We start from the raw sequence: 14,869 nt of genomic DNA on the forward strand, positions 1-14,869 counted from the left end.
TTTCCCTTTTTTTTCTTTTTCTCTGCCTGGGTTCTGTTTTCTGTTTTCTCTTATTTGTTTATTTCCTTTTCTGTTTTATTTCATTTAAAAGTATTTAGACATTTTATAAAAATGTGTTTTCTCCACCATAATTACCAGTGTATTATTTAGAACCCACTGAACATTTTTGTTTGAATTTTTGAAAACTTTTATTTTCCACTTTAATTATATTTGAAGTTTGAACTAGGAGTTAGAAAGGAAGGTGATTCAAATGTGATCAAGCCCTGTTTAGCAACATGATTAGCTTAACCACATGGAGTTACTTTAGCATGATTCCCAGGGTGTTACAACTTTCCTCCCACTCACTTCTTTCGAGAGAAACTCCTTCTCTAGAAAGGATCCATACTAAGCAACGAATGTCTTGGCTTCGGATCTGTGATAGAAGGTGTACCCAACTGTCTCCTTTGGGTATCCTATGAAGACACATTTCTTCGATTTGGGTTTGAGCTTATCAGGATGAAACTTTTTCACATAAGCATCACAACCCCAAACTTTAAGAAACGACAACTTTGGTTTCTTGCCAAACCACAGTTCATAAGGCGTCGTCTCAACGGATTTTGATGGTGCCCTATTTAACGTGAATGTAGCTGTCTCTAATGCATAACCCCAAAACGATAGTGGTAGATCGGTAAGAGACATCATATATCGCACCATATCTAATAAAGTACGGTTACGATGTTCGGACACACCATTACACTGTGGTGTTCCAGGTGGCGTGAGTAGTGAAACTATTTCACATTGTTTTAACTGAAGGCCAAACTCGTAACTTAAATACTCTTCTCCACGATCAGATCGTAGAAACTTTATTTTCTTGTTACGATGATTTTCCATTTCACTTTGAAATTCTTTGAACTTTTCAAATGTTTCAGACTTATGTTTCATTAAGTAGATATACCCATATCTGCTCAAATCATCTGTGAAGGTGAGAAAATAACGATATCCGCCATGAGCCTCAATATTCATCGGACCACATACATCTGTATGTATGATTTCCAACAAATATGTTGCTCTCTCCATTGTTCCGGAGAACGGTGTTTTGGTCATCTTGCCCATGAGGCACGGTTCGCAAGCATCAAGTGATTCCAAAATCCATCAGTATGGAGTTTCTTCATGCCCTTTACATCAATATGACCTAAACGGCAGTGCCACAAATAAGTTGCACTATCATTATTAACTTTGCATCTTTTGGCTTCAATATTATGATTATGTGTATCACTATGATCGAGATCCAACAAACCATTTTCGTTGGTGTGTATGACCATAGAAGGTTTTTATTCATGTAAACAGAACAACAATTGTTCTCTAACTTAAATGAATAACCGTATTGCAAAAAACATGATCAAATCATATTCATGCTCAATGCAAACACCAAATAACACTTATTTAGTTTCAACACTAATCCCGAAAGTACAGGGAGTGTGCGATGATGATCGTATCAATCTTGGAACTATTTCCAACACACATCGTCACCTCGCCTTTTACTAGTCTTTGTTTATTCTGCAACTCCCGTTTCGAGTTACTACTCTTAGCAACTGAACCAGTATCAAATACCGAGGGGTTTCTATAAACACTAGTAAAGTACACATCAATAACATGTATATCCAATATACCTTTGTTCACTTTGCCATCCTTCTTATCCACCAAATACTTGGGGTAGTTCCGCTTCCAGTGACCAGTCCCTTTGCAGTAGAAGCACTTAGTCTCAGGCTTAGGTACAGACTTGGGCTTCTTCACTTGAGTAGCAACTTGCTTGCCGTTCTTCTGGAAGTTCCCCTTCTTCCCTTTGCCCTTTTCTTGAAACTAGTGGTCTCGTCAACCATCAACACTTGATGTTTTTCTTGATTTCTACCTTCATCAATTTCAGCATCACGAAGAGCTCGGGAATTACTTTCGTCATCCCTTGCATACTATAGTTCATCACGAAGTTCTAGTAACTTGGCGATGGTGACTAGAGAATTCTGTCAATCACTATTTTATCTGGAAGATTAACTCCCACTTGATTCAAGCGATTGTAGTACCCAGACAATCTGAGCACATGCACACTAGTTGAGCGATTCTCCTCCATCTTTTAGCTATAGAACTCGTTGGAGACTTCATATCTCTCAACTCGGGTATTTGCTTGAAATATTAACTTCAACTCCTGGAACATCTCATATGGTCCATGAAGTTCAAAACATCTTTGAAGTCCCGATTCTAAGCCGTTTAAGCATGGTGCACTAAACTATCAAGTAGTCATCATATTGGGCTAGCCAAACGTTCATAACGTCTGCATCTGCTCCTGCAATACGTCTGTCACCTAGCGGTGCATCAAGGACATAATTTTTCTGTGCAGCAATGAGGATAATCCTCAGATCACGGATCCAATCCGCATCTTTGCTATCTTTCAACATAAATTTCTCTAGGAACATATCAAAAATAAACACAGGGAAGCAACAACGCGAGCTATTGATCTACAACATAATTTGCAAAATACTATCAGGACTAAGTTCATGACAAATTTAAGTTCAATTAATCATATTACTTAAGGACTCCCACTTAGATAGACATCCATCTAATCATCTAAGTGATTACGTGATCCAAATCAACTAAACCATGTCCGATTAACACGTGAGATGGAGTAGTTTCAATGGTGAACATCACTATGTTGATCATATCTACTATATGATTCACGCTCGACCTTTCGGTCTCTGTGTTCCGAGGCCATATCTGTATATGCTAGGCTCGTCAAGTTTAACCTGAGTATTCCGCGTGTGCAACTGTTTTGCACCCGTTGTATTTGAACGTAGAGCTTATCACACCCGATTAACACGTGGTGTCTCAACACGAAGAACTTTCGCAACGGTGCATACTCACGGAGAACACTTTATCTTGAAATTTTAGTGAGAGATCATCTTATAATGCTACCATCAATCAAAGGAAGATAAGATGCATAAAGGATTAACATCACATGCAATCAATATAAGTGATATGATATGGCCATCATCATCTTGTGCTTGTGATCTCCATCTCCGAAGCACCGTGCTTGTGATCTCCATCTCCGAAGCACCGTGCTTGTGATCTCCATCTCCGAAGCACCGTCATGATCACCATCGTCACCGGCGCGACACCTTGATCTCCATCGTAGTATCGTTGTCATCTCGCCAACTAATTTCTTTTACGACTATCGCTACCGCTTTGTGATAAAGTAAAACTATTACATGGCGATTGCATCTCATACAATAAAGCGACAACCATATGGCTCCTGCCAGTTGCCGATAACTCGGTTACAAAACATGATCATCTCATACAATAAAATATAGCATCATGTCTTGACCATATCACATCACAACATGCCCTGCAAAAACAAGTTAGACGTCCTCTACTTTGCTGTTGCAAGTTTTACGTGGCTGCTACGGGCTTAGCAAGAACCGTTCTTACCTACGCATCAAAACCACAACGATAGTTTGTCAAGTTGGTGCTGTTTTAACCTTCGCAAGGACCGGGCGTAGCCACACTCGGTTCAACTAAAGTGAGAGAGACAGACACCCGCCAGTCACCTTTAAGCAACGAGTGCTCCGAACGGTGAAACCAGTCTCTCGTAACCGTACGCGTAATGTCGGTCCGGGCTGCTTCATCTCACAATACCGCTGAACCAAAGTATGATATGCTGGTAAGCAGTATGACTTATATCGCCCACAACTCACTTGTGTTCTACTCGTGCATAGCATCAACGCATAAAACCAGGCTCGGATGCCACTGTTGGGGAACGTAGTAATTTCAAAAAATTTCCTACGCACACGCAAGATCATGGTGATGCATAGCAACGAGAGGGGAGAGTGTTGTCCATGTACCCTCGTAGACCGAAAGCGGAAGCGTTATCACAACGCGGTTGATGTAGTTGTACGTCTTCACGATCCGACCGATCAAGTACCGAACGCACGGCACCTCCGAGTTCAGCACACGTTCAGCTCGATGACGTCCCTCGAACTCCGATCCAGCCGAGTGTTGAGGGAGAGTTTCGTCAGCACGACGACGTGGTGACGATGATGATGTTCCACCGACGCAGGGCTTCGCCTAAGCTCCGCAACGGTATTATCGAGGTGTAATATGGTGGAGGGGGGCACCGCACACGGCTAAGAGATCTCAAGGATCAATTGTTGTGTCTATGGGATGCCCCCCGCCCCCGTATATAAAGGAGCAAGGGGGAGGCAGCCGGCCAAGGGGAGATGGCGCGCCCAAGGGGGGAGTCCTACTCCCACCGGGAGTAGGACTCCTCCTTTCCTTGTGGGAGTAGGAGAAGGGAAGGGGGAAGGAGAAAGAAGGAAGGGGGCGCCCCCCCTCCCTAGTCCAATTCGGACTAGCCCATGGGGAGGGGTGCGGCCACCCTTTGGGGTCTTTCTCTCCTTTCCCGTATGGCCCATTAAGGCCCAATACGAATTCCCGTAACTCTCCGGTACTCCGAAAAATACCCGAATCACTCGGAACCTTTCCGAAGTCCGAATATAGTCGTCCAATATATCGATCTTTACGTCTCGGCCATTTTGAGACTCCTCGTCATGTCCCCGATCTCATCCGGGACTCTGAACTCCTTCCGTACATCAAAACTCAATAAAACTGTCATCGTAACGTTAAGCGTGCGGACCCTACGGGTTCGAGAACTATGTAGACATGACCGAGACACCTCTCCGGTCAATAACCAATAGCGGGACCTAGATGCCCATATTGGCTCCCACATATTCTACGAAGATCTTTATCGGTCAGACCGCATAACAACATACGTTGTTCCCTTTGTCATCGGTATGTTACTTGCCCGAGATTCGATCGTCGGTATCTCGATACCTAGTTCAATCTCGTTACCGGAAAGTCTCTTTACTCGTTCCGTAATACATCATTCCGCAACTAACTCATTAGTCACAATGCTTGCAAGGCTTATAGTGATGTGCATTACTGAGTGGGCCCAGAGATACCTCTCCGACAATCGGAGTGACAAATCCTAATCTCGAAATACGCCAACCCAACAAGTACCTTTGGAGACACCTGTAGAGCACCTTTATAATCACCCATTTACGTTGTGACGTTTGGTAGCACACAAAGTGTTCCTCCGGTAAACGGGAGTTGCATAATCTCATAGTCATAAGAACATGTATAAGTCATGAAGAAAGCAATAGCAACATACTAAACGATCGGGTGCTAAGCTAACGGAATGGGTCAAGTCAATCACGTCATTCTCCTAATGAGGTGATCTCGTTAATCAAATGACAACTCATGTCTATGGCTAGGAAACATAACCATCTTTGATTAACAAGCTAGTCAAGTAGAGGCATACTAGTGACACTCTGTTTGTCTATGTATTCACACATGTATTATGTTTCCGGTTAATACAATTGTAGCATGAATAATAAACATTTATCATGATATAAGGAAATATATAATACTTTATTATTGCCTCTAGGGCATATTTCCTTCAGGACTGTGCGCACTAATCATGCCACCGTATTTTTTAACGTACATGTGCATAGTTCGGTGAAAATAGTTCAACAAACAGGTATAAATCGCCTCCTCTTGTAGGTGAATACTCATAAGAAATATAAACAGGTAGTTGATACGTCTCCAACGTATCTATAATTTTTGATTGTTCCATGTTGTTATATTATCAATCTTGGATGTTTTATAATCATTTATAGTCATGTTTTGGTACTAACCTATTGACATAGTGCCAAGTGCCAGTTGCTGTTTTCTGCATGTTTTTTACATCGCAGGAAATCAATACCAAACGGAGTCCAAATGCAACGAAACTTTACGAAGATTTTTTTGGATCAGAAGACACCTAATGGGCCAAGGCTGCGCCTGGGGGGGGGGTGCTCTGTGACGCCCGGATAATTAAGCTACAGTAATCCTCTACTAATGGTGCCTTGTAATCACATTACTGTTGCTAATCCTCGCTTGATCCAGATCTTAATTCAAATTCAAGTTCAAACTAAAGTTCGAAATTCAAATTCTCAAACATGCAAACTAAAATGTTCAAAGGGTGGAAAATAATCCTTGGATATTTTCATGTTGGAACCAACCTCTTTTGAATTCCCAAAATGCCCCTGAAATTAATTTGTGGTCCAACAACTAGTTATTTGACCTTTTCAATTTCAAAAAAATAGTTGAACACTCCCAAATGCATTGAAACTTTTTGTAGCAAGCCAGAATATTGCACTGTATTTTTGTGCCAAGTTTTGTATTAAACAAAACTCTTTTAGTAGCTCAAATATAATGCAAAGTAGGAAAGGTATAAATAAATGTAAAAGAAAATACAAACAATTAGAAAGAAAAAAAAGCCCCGCAACCCCATGTCCCCTCGGCCTTGACCCAACAGGTCCAGCCGGCCCACTCTAACCCCTTGCCCCTGTTCCCTGTATCCCGGGCGCGTCCGACCTAGCGCCCGCTCACGCTCGTCCCCGTCGAACCCCCTCACCGGCGATGGCCAGGAGGATAAGGACTCCACCGAGGCACCCCCCTAGATATTTTCTTCCCCTGCCTCCGCCCACTTCCACATGCCCCAGCGCTCTCCACTCACCTCGCTCTCTCCCTCCTCACCGACTTCCCATCTCCCGAGCGCGGTCGTCACCGACCACCATGCTCCGTCGTGGCCACCGACGTTTCCGCGCCCGCAGCTCGTGTCCACGAGCACCGCCTCGTCCGTCTCCGTCGACTGGAGCCGTCCATTCGAGCCGGGCGATGCCACTGCGCGCAGATCGAGCCGGTCTCGTCTTCTGCATCATCGACAATCACCATCGACTTCGACCTCTTCTTCCTCCTCTGAACCGTCGCACGCCGTCGCCAACTCCAGCCACCCTGAGCCTCCATCGAGCCCGCTGCCATTCCCTACGGATCCACGGTGAGCTCCATTGCGAAACCCCTCTCCCCTCTCCCCCGTGCTCGATTCGCCACCTCTACACCGCTGCTGCCATTGCCGGAGCTTCGCCGCCGCTGCTGAGCTCTGTGCCGTCGAACTAGTGCCCAATGGGCTTGTCCGAGCACGTCATCGTGCTCGTGGCGATGCGTACATGCTGCCAAGATTTTTCGTTCGTCGCTGGCACGCCTGTGGCAATGATCCCGAGCACCCCGCGCTCGAGCCGCCGCTGCCCCGTTGCCTTGTTGCTACTGCTTTTGTTGCCTGCTGCCGCTGCCATTCGCCCTACCGCCCCTGTCGCGTGCTCTGCCGCGCCCCTCCCCCAGTCGCCGCGCCCCTCTACGGCCTAGCCGCGCCCGCACCGTGGCCGTCGTCGCCCTGCGCCCAGACACGCGCCCACGCCTCCCTACATCGCCACACCCGCAGCCCCGCACGGCGCTGCCGCAGTCGCCCGCGCGCACCCGTCGCTAGCTCGAGGTCCAGCCGCCGCTGGCCTCGTCGCCAGCGCCGCTGTGAGCCGCCTCCACCCCACCTAGTGGCCCCGCTCGCACCGCCCCTGGCTGCGCCGTAGCCGCGCCCCGCTGCCTCGCCCTGCACCCCGGGCGGGCTCGGCCTCCGCCAGCACCGTTAGCCCAACGCCCGGGTGGCGCGGCTGAGCCTCTGACCACAGGGGCCCACACCCCTGTTTACTTTAAAAGGAAATGTAAAAAATTATATTAATAAATTAATTAATTAATTAATTAAATGGTTAATTAACTTAATTGATTAATCTTAATTAACCTAATGAAGTAGATTAGTTAATTTAAAACTACAGTTAGATAGAACAGTCAATGACAGGGGGCCCCACCCCTTGTTGACCAGTCAAACATTGACTGGTCAACTGGGACCCCTGGCCCGCATGTCACAATCTGGTACACCTCTGTGTACACAGATCTGGGTGCACATAGCATTTTAGCTATTTTGAATTAATAACAAATTTAGAATATTGTTTAAATCTTTGAAAAATCGTAGAAAATAATCCGTAACTCGGATGAAAAAGTTTTATACATGGAAGTTGCTTAGATCGACGAGACGAATCGGAATACGCTCTCTGTTCATCTGTCACATGCCCCTAGCATAGAGAACATTGAACTTTCCCCCTCCGGTTCGTCTGTCCGAAAATGCCTAACTCCGGGAAAACTTTCCAGACGTTATCCCCCTTCGCCGGTATCGCGTAGTACGGCGTGGAACACGCCTAGCGCTTCTTATTGCCTGTCATGCATCTGTTTGCTCTGTATTTACTGTTTCTTCCCCCTCTTCTCTCCTGTAGACCCTGAGACCGCTGCCGATGCCGCCGTGATCGACTACGTCGATGACGACCCCTTCTTCCCTTTCAGCGGAGCTTCCAGGCAAGCCCCCCCTTTGATCATCCCAATATTGCCCATTCCATTCTCTCATGCTTGCATTAGATTTTGCTACTGTTATTATTTGCTCCTATTCTGATGCATAGCCTGCTTTTGTAACCTGCTCATTGTACCTTACCTGCTTATCCTAAACTGCTTAGTATAGGTTGGTTAGTGATCCATCAGTGACCCCCACCTTGTTCTTGTTGCCCCTGCTTCATCATCGACAACTCGATCAACGTGATCGACGACCAGAGCCCGACACCTCACATCACATCACGCCCCTTTTTGTTGCTCGACTCTGCAGAGTTACCATCGAGTGCCGAGGGTGAAACCTCATACATCACTCCTGATGAGATCTCTGTAGTGTAGCTATTCGGTCGTGGTCATCGAAGGTGGTTCCTCCTTCACCATTCCCGATACGGCTCTGTAGGGCAACACCTCAAGTGTGAACCTCGAGGGTGGTTCCTCTTACATTCACCTTGATGATTACATTGAGTGGAATCCTCCGGGGGTGATTCCTCGGGTTTTCCCCTTGATGTCTGGACACACGGTTACCTTGACTTTACTTGAGACCGTTGTGAAAGCCGGGAGGGCCCGAAGAGCACCCATGCGATGTGATAGTGGCGGTTGGCTATTTAGCGGTAACACCCAGGAGGGGGTGGTAGCTCCGGACTTGTCTCGACAGCCGTCACTACTTTTAATTGTTAATGCACTAACAGGTTTGGGTATTTGTTCTGAATTGGCCTTTAGCCTTTACGCACTAACCACCACGCGAGAATAGTTATGGGCCTCGACGTCGCAATATCAGCCGAACCTTTGTCAGACGTCCAGTTCAGTACGGTCGGATCGTGCTGGCCATTCGAGGCGGTGCTGGTATCCACCCTACGCACAACGACCCGGAGTGCAATGGGCGATGGGCCCAAGACCCTAGGGCACTTAGGATGTAGACCGACGGGGACCTCTCTGCTGAGCCTAGGTAGGGTTGCAGCGTGTTGATCTTCCGAGGCCGGGCATTGACCCCAGAAAGGTGTGTCCGGCCAGAGTGATCGAGCGTGTTGGGTAACGTGGTGCACCCCTGCAGGGAAGATATATATTCGAATACCGTGTCCACGGTAATGGACGTTCAGACTTGTATCCTGATCTTATACAACTAGAAATGGATACTTGATATGTGATGGATATGTGGCTTCGGGATTGCTTCCTCGCAGGGAGTCGAGGAAGGATCTTTGGGAATTAATTCTACAACATGCTTGTTAATTATAAACTGCTATTCTTTACTCTTCTACATGCCGCAAGACACTTGGAGCTGCTTGAAGATGCTAGTCTTCGACAGGCTAGGCCTTCCCCTCTATTCTGGCATTCTACAGTTCAGTCCACAGATACAACCCTTCCATTTGATACCAATGCATACTTAGTTTAGATCTGATGCTTGCGAGTACTTTGGATGAGTACTCACGGTTGCCTTGCTCCCCCTTTTCCCCCTTCTTTCTTTTTCTGGTTGTTGCAACCAGATGGTGGATACCAGGAGCCAGATGCCACCCCAGTCGACTACTACTACCACCATGAGGGTGCCTACTACTACGTGGAGCCCGCCGACGACCAGGAGTAGGTAGGAGGTCCTAGGTAGGAGGCCTTTCCTCTTCGATCATTGATGTTTGTGCTAGCCTTCAGGCAAAACTTGTTTAACTTATGTCTGTACTCAGATAATGTTGCTTCCGCTGACTCGCTTATGTATCGAGCTATGTATTCGAGCCCTCGAGGCCCCTGGCTTGTAATACGAAGCTTGTATGACTTTCATTTGTGTTTAGAGTTGTGTTGTGATATCTTCCCATGAGTCCCTGATCTTGATTGTACACGTTTGCGTGTATGATTAGTGTACGATTGAATCGGGGGTGTCACATGCTCCGAGGGGAGCACAACCCACCAGGGCGCGCCAGGAGGCCCAGGGGCGCCCTGGTGGGTTGTGCCCACCTCGGGTGCCCCCCGGACCGCCTCTTTAATCTATAAATACCCCAATATTCCAGAAACCCTAGGGGAGTGGATGAAAATCAATTCCAGCCGCCGCAGAGTCCAGAACCACCAGATCCAATCTAGACACCATCACGGATGGGGTTCACCACCTCCATTAGTGCCTCTCCGATGATGCATGAGTAGTTCTTTGTAGACCTTTGGGTCCGTAGTTAGTAGCTAGATGGCTTCCTCTCTCTAAATTCTCAATACAATGGTCTCTTGGAGATCCATATGATGTAACTCTTTTTGCGGTGTGTTTGTTGGGATCGGATGAACTTTGAGTTTATGATCAGATCTATCTTTTTATATCCATGAAAGTATTTGAGTTTCTTTGATCTATTTTATGCGTGATTGCTTATAGCCTCGTATTTATTCTCCGATATTTGGGTTTTGTTTGGCTAACTTGATCTATTTATCTTGCAATGGGAAGAGGTGCTTTGTAGTGAGTTCGATCTTATGGTGCTTGATCCCAGTGACAGAAGGGGAACCGACACGTATGTATCGTTGCTACTAAGGATAAAACGATAGGGTCTATCTCTACATAGATAGATCTTGTCTACATCATTTCATCGCTCTTATTGCATTACTCCATTTCTCCTTGAACTTAATACACTAGATGCATGCTGGATAGCGGTCGATGTGTGGAGTAATAGTAGGAGATGCAGGCAGGAGTCGGTCTACTAATCTTGGACATGATGCCTATATAATGATCATTGCCTGGATATCGTCATGATTATTTGAAGTTCTATCAATTGCCCAACAGTAATTTGTTTACCCACCGTTTGCTATTTTTCTCGAGAGAATCCACTAGTGAAACCTACAGCCCCCGGGTCTCTTTCTCATATTATTTTCCTTTGCGATCTACTTTTTCTTTGCTTTTATTTTCAGATCTACTAAACTAAAAATACAAAAATACCTTGCTGCATTTATTTATTTTATTTGTCGTTCGATCTATCAATCTACTACAATTTTATCTCACGTCCGTTTGCCTATCTTGAGGCGCCGCTACCGGAAAGGGATTGACAACCCCTTTTGCACGTCAGGTTGTGAGTAGTTCTTATTTGTGTGCAGGGGCTGTTTATGTTGTGTTGCTTGGTTCTCCTACTGGTTCGATAACCTTGGTTTCATATCTGAGGGAAATACCTACCGCCGCTGTGTTGCATCATCCCTTTCTCTTTGGGGAAATACCGACATAGCTTCGAGCCGCATCAGTACTCTCCACAAGTATAACCCCATTATTCTGTAAAATATATAACCAAAGGCATAGATGAACTAAAATATTCAAATGGACATTGAATTGATCTGGGAGCAACTACTGAAGGAAATATGCCCTAGAGGCAATAATAAAGTTGTTATTTTATATTTCCTTATTCATGATAAAGGTTTATTATTCATGCTAGAATTGTATTGACTGGAAACCTTAATACATGTGTGAATACATAAACAAACACCGTGTCCCTAGTGAGCCTCTACTAGACTAGCTCGTTGATCAAAGATGGTTAAGGTTTCCTAACCATTGACATGAGTTGTCATTTGATAGTGGGATCACATCATTAGGAGAATGATGTGATGGACAAGACCCATCCGTTAGCTTAGCATTATGATCGTTCAGTTTTATTGCTATTGCTTTCTTCATGTCAAATACATATTCCTTCGACTATGAGATTATGCAACTCCCGGATACCAGAGGAATGCCTTGTGTGCTATCAAACGTCACAACGTAACTGGGTGATTATAAAGTTGATCTACAGGTATCTCCGAAGGTGTTTGTTGAGTTGGCATAGATCGAGATTAGGATTTGTCACTCCGAGTATCGAAGAGGTATCTCTGGGCCCTCTTGGTAATACACATCATAAGCTTGCAAGCAAACGACTAAGGAGTTAGTCACGAGGTGATGTATTATGGAATGAGTAAAGAGACTTGCCGATAACGAGATTGAACTAGGTATGAAGATACTGGCGATCGAATCTCGGGCAAGTAACATACCGATAGACAAAGGGAATAACGTATGTTGTTGCTACCTCTTGAGCTTGCGTTGGTTTTTCCCTTGAAGAGGAAAGGATGATGCAGCAAAGTAGAGTAAGTATTTCTGTCAGCTTTTGAGAACCAAGGTATCAATCCAGTAGGAGACAATGCGCAAGCCACCGAATACCTGCACAAACAAACACCAACTTACACCCAACGCGATAAAGTGGTTTATTCCCTTCACGGTTATTTGCAATGAGATCCGATAGTGATGGAGAAAAGGTAAAGTAATATTTTTGGTATTTTTGGTTTTTGAAACGGAAAGTAAAAGATTGCAAAAAAAGTAAATAGGAAAGTAAAATTATATATCGGAAACTTATATGATAGAAAATAGACCCGGGGGACATAGGTTTCACTAGAGGCTTCTCTCAAGATAGAAATTATTACGGTGGGTGAACAAATTACTGCCGAGCAATTGATAGAAAAGCACAAAGTTATAACGATATCTAAGGCAATGTTCATGAATATAGGCATCACGTCCGTGTCAAGTAGACCGAAATGATTCTGCATCTACTACTATTACTCCACACATCGACCGCTATCCAGCATGCATCTAGAGTATTAAGTTCATAAACAACGGAGTATAGCCTTAAGCAAGATGACATGATGTAGAGGAATTAACTCAAACAATATGATGAAAACCCCATCTTTTTACCCTCGATGGCAACAATACAATACGTGTCGGTTCCCCCTCTGTCACTAGGATCGAGCACCACAAGATTGAACCCAAAGCTAAGCACTTCCCCCATTACAAGAAAAACCAATCTAGTTGGCCAAACCAAATCTATAGTTCGAAGAGACTTGCAAAGATATCAAATCATGCATATAAGAATTCAGAGAAGATTCAAATAATATTCACAGATAAGCTGATCATAAATCCACAATTCAACGGATCTCGACAAACACACCACAAAAGAGTATTACATCGAATAGATCTCCAAGAAAATTGAGGAGAACTTTGTATTGAGAATCAAAGAGAGAGAAGAAGCCATCTATCTACTAGCTATGGACCCGTAGGTCTATGGTAAGCTACTCACGCTTCATCGGAGAGGCAATGGTGTTGATGTAGAAGCCCTCCGTGGTCGAATCCCCCTCCGGCAGGACACCGGGAAAGGCCCCAGGATGGGATCTCATGGGTACAAAAGGTTGCGGCGGTGGAAAATTGGTTTCGTGGCTCTCCTGGAAGTTTTCGAGATATTTGAGTATATATAGGAGGAAGATCTAGGTCAGGGGGTCACCGAGGGGCCCACAAGGTCGGGGGGCGCGCCCTCCACCCTTGTGGCCGTCTCGTGGCTCTTCTGACTTGCACTCCAATTCTCCTGGGTGTCTTCTGGTCCAAGAAAAATCATCGCGAAAGTTTTGTTCCGTTTGGTCTCCGTTTGGTATTCCTTTTCTGTGAATCTCTAAAACAAGGAAAAAATAGAAACTGGCACTGGGCTCTAGGTTAATAGGATAGTCCCAAAAATCATATAAACTATCATATTAATGCATATAAAACATCCAAGACAGATAATATAATGGCATGGAACGATAAAAAAATATAGATATGTTGGAGACGTATCAAGCATCCCCAAGCTTAATTCCTGCTCGTCGTCGAGTAGGTAAATGATAAAAACAGAATTTTTGATGTGGAATGCTACCTAACATATTTATCCATGTAATTCTCTCCATTGTGGCATGAATGTTTAGATCTGTACGATTCGAAACAAAATTTTAATATTGACATAAAAACAATAATACTTCAAGCATACTAACAAAATAATTATGTCTTCTCAAAATAACATGGCCAAAGAAAGTTTATCCCTACAAAATCATATAGTCTGGCTATGCTCCATCTTCATCACACAAAATATTTAAATCATGCACAACCCCAATGACAAGCCAAGCAATTGTTTCATACTTTTGATGTTCTCAAACCTTTTCAACTTTCACGCAATACATGAGTGTGAGCCATGGACATAGCACTATAGGTGGAATGGACGGTGGTTGTGGAGAAGACAAAAAGAAGGAGATAGTCTCACATCAACTAGGCATATCAAAGGGCTATGGAGATGCCCATTAATAGATATCAATGTGAGTGAGTAGGGATTGCCATGCAACGGATGGACTAGAGCTATAAGTTTATGAAAGCTCAAAAAGAAAACTAAGTGGGTGTGCATCCAACTTGCTTGCTCATGAAGACCTAGGGCGTTTTGAGGAAGCCCATCGTTGGAATATACAAGCCAATTTCTATAATAAAAATTCCCACTAGTATATGAAAGTGACAATATAGGAGACTCTCTATCATGAAGATCATGGTGCTACTTTGAAGCACAAGTGTGGCAAAAAGGATAGTAACATTGTCCCTTCTCTCATTATCTCTCAATTTTTTCGGGCTTCTCTTTTTTTATTTGGCCTTTTTTTATTTCCTCACATGGGACAATGCTCTAACAAAGAAGATCATCACACTTCTATTTACTACAACTCGATGCTAGAACAAAATATGACTCTATATGAATGCCTCCGACGGTGTACCGGGATGTGCAATGAA

Source organism: Triticum aestivum, chromosome 7D (genome assembly GCF_018294505.1).
Source record: "Triticum aestivum cultivar Chinese Spring chromosome 7D, IWGSC CS RefSeq v2.1, whole genome shotgun sequence".
Lineage (NCBI taxonomy): Eukaryota > Viridiplantae > Streptophyta > Magnoliopsida > Poales > Poaceae > Triticum > Triticum aestivum.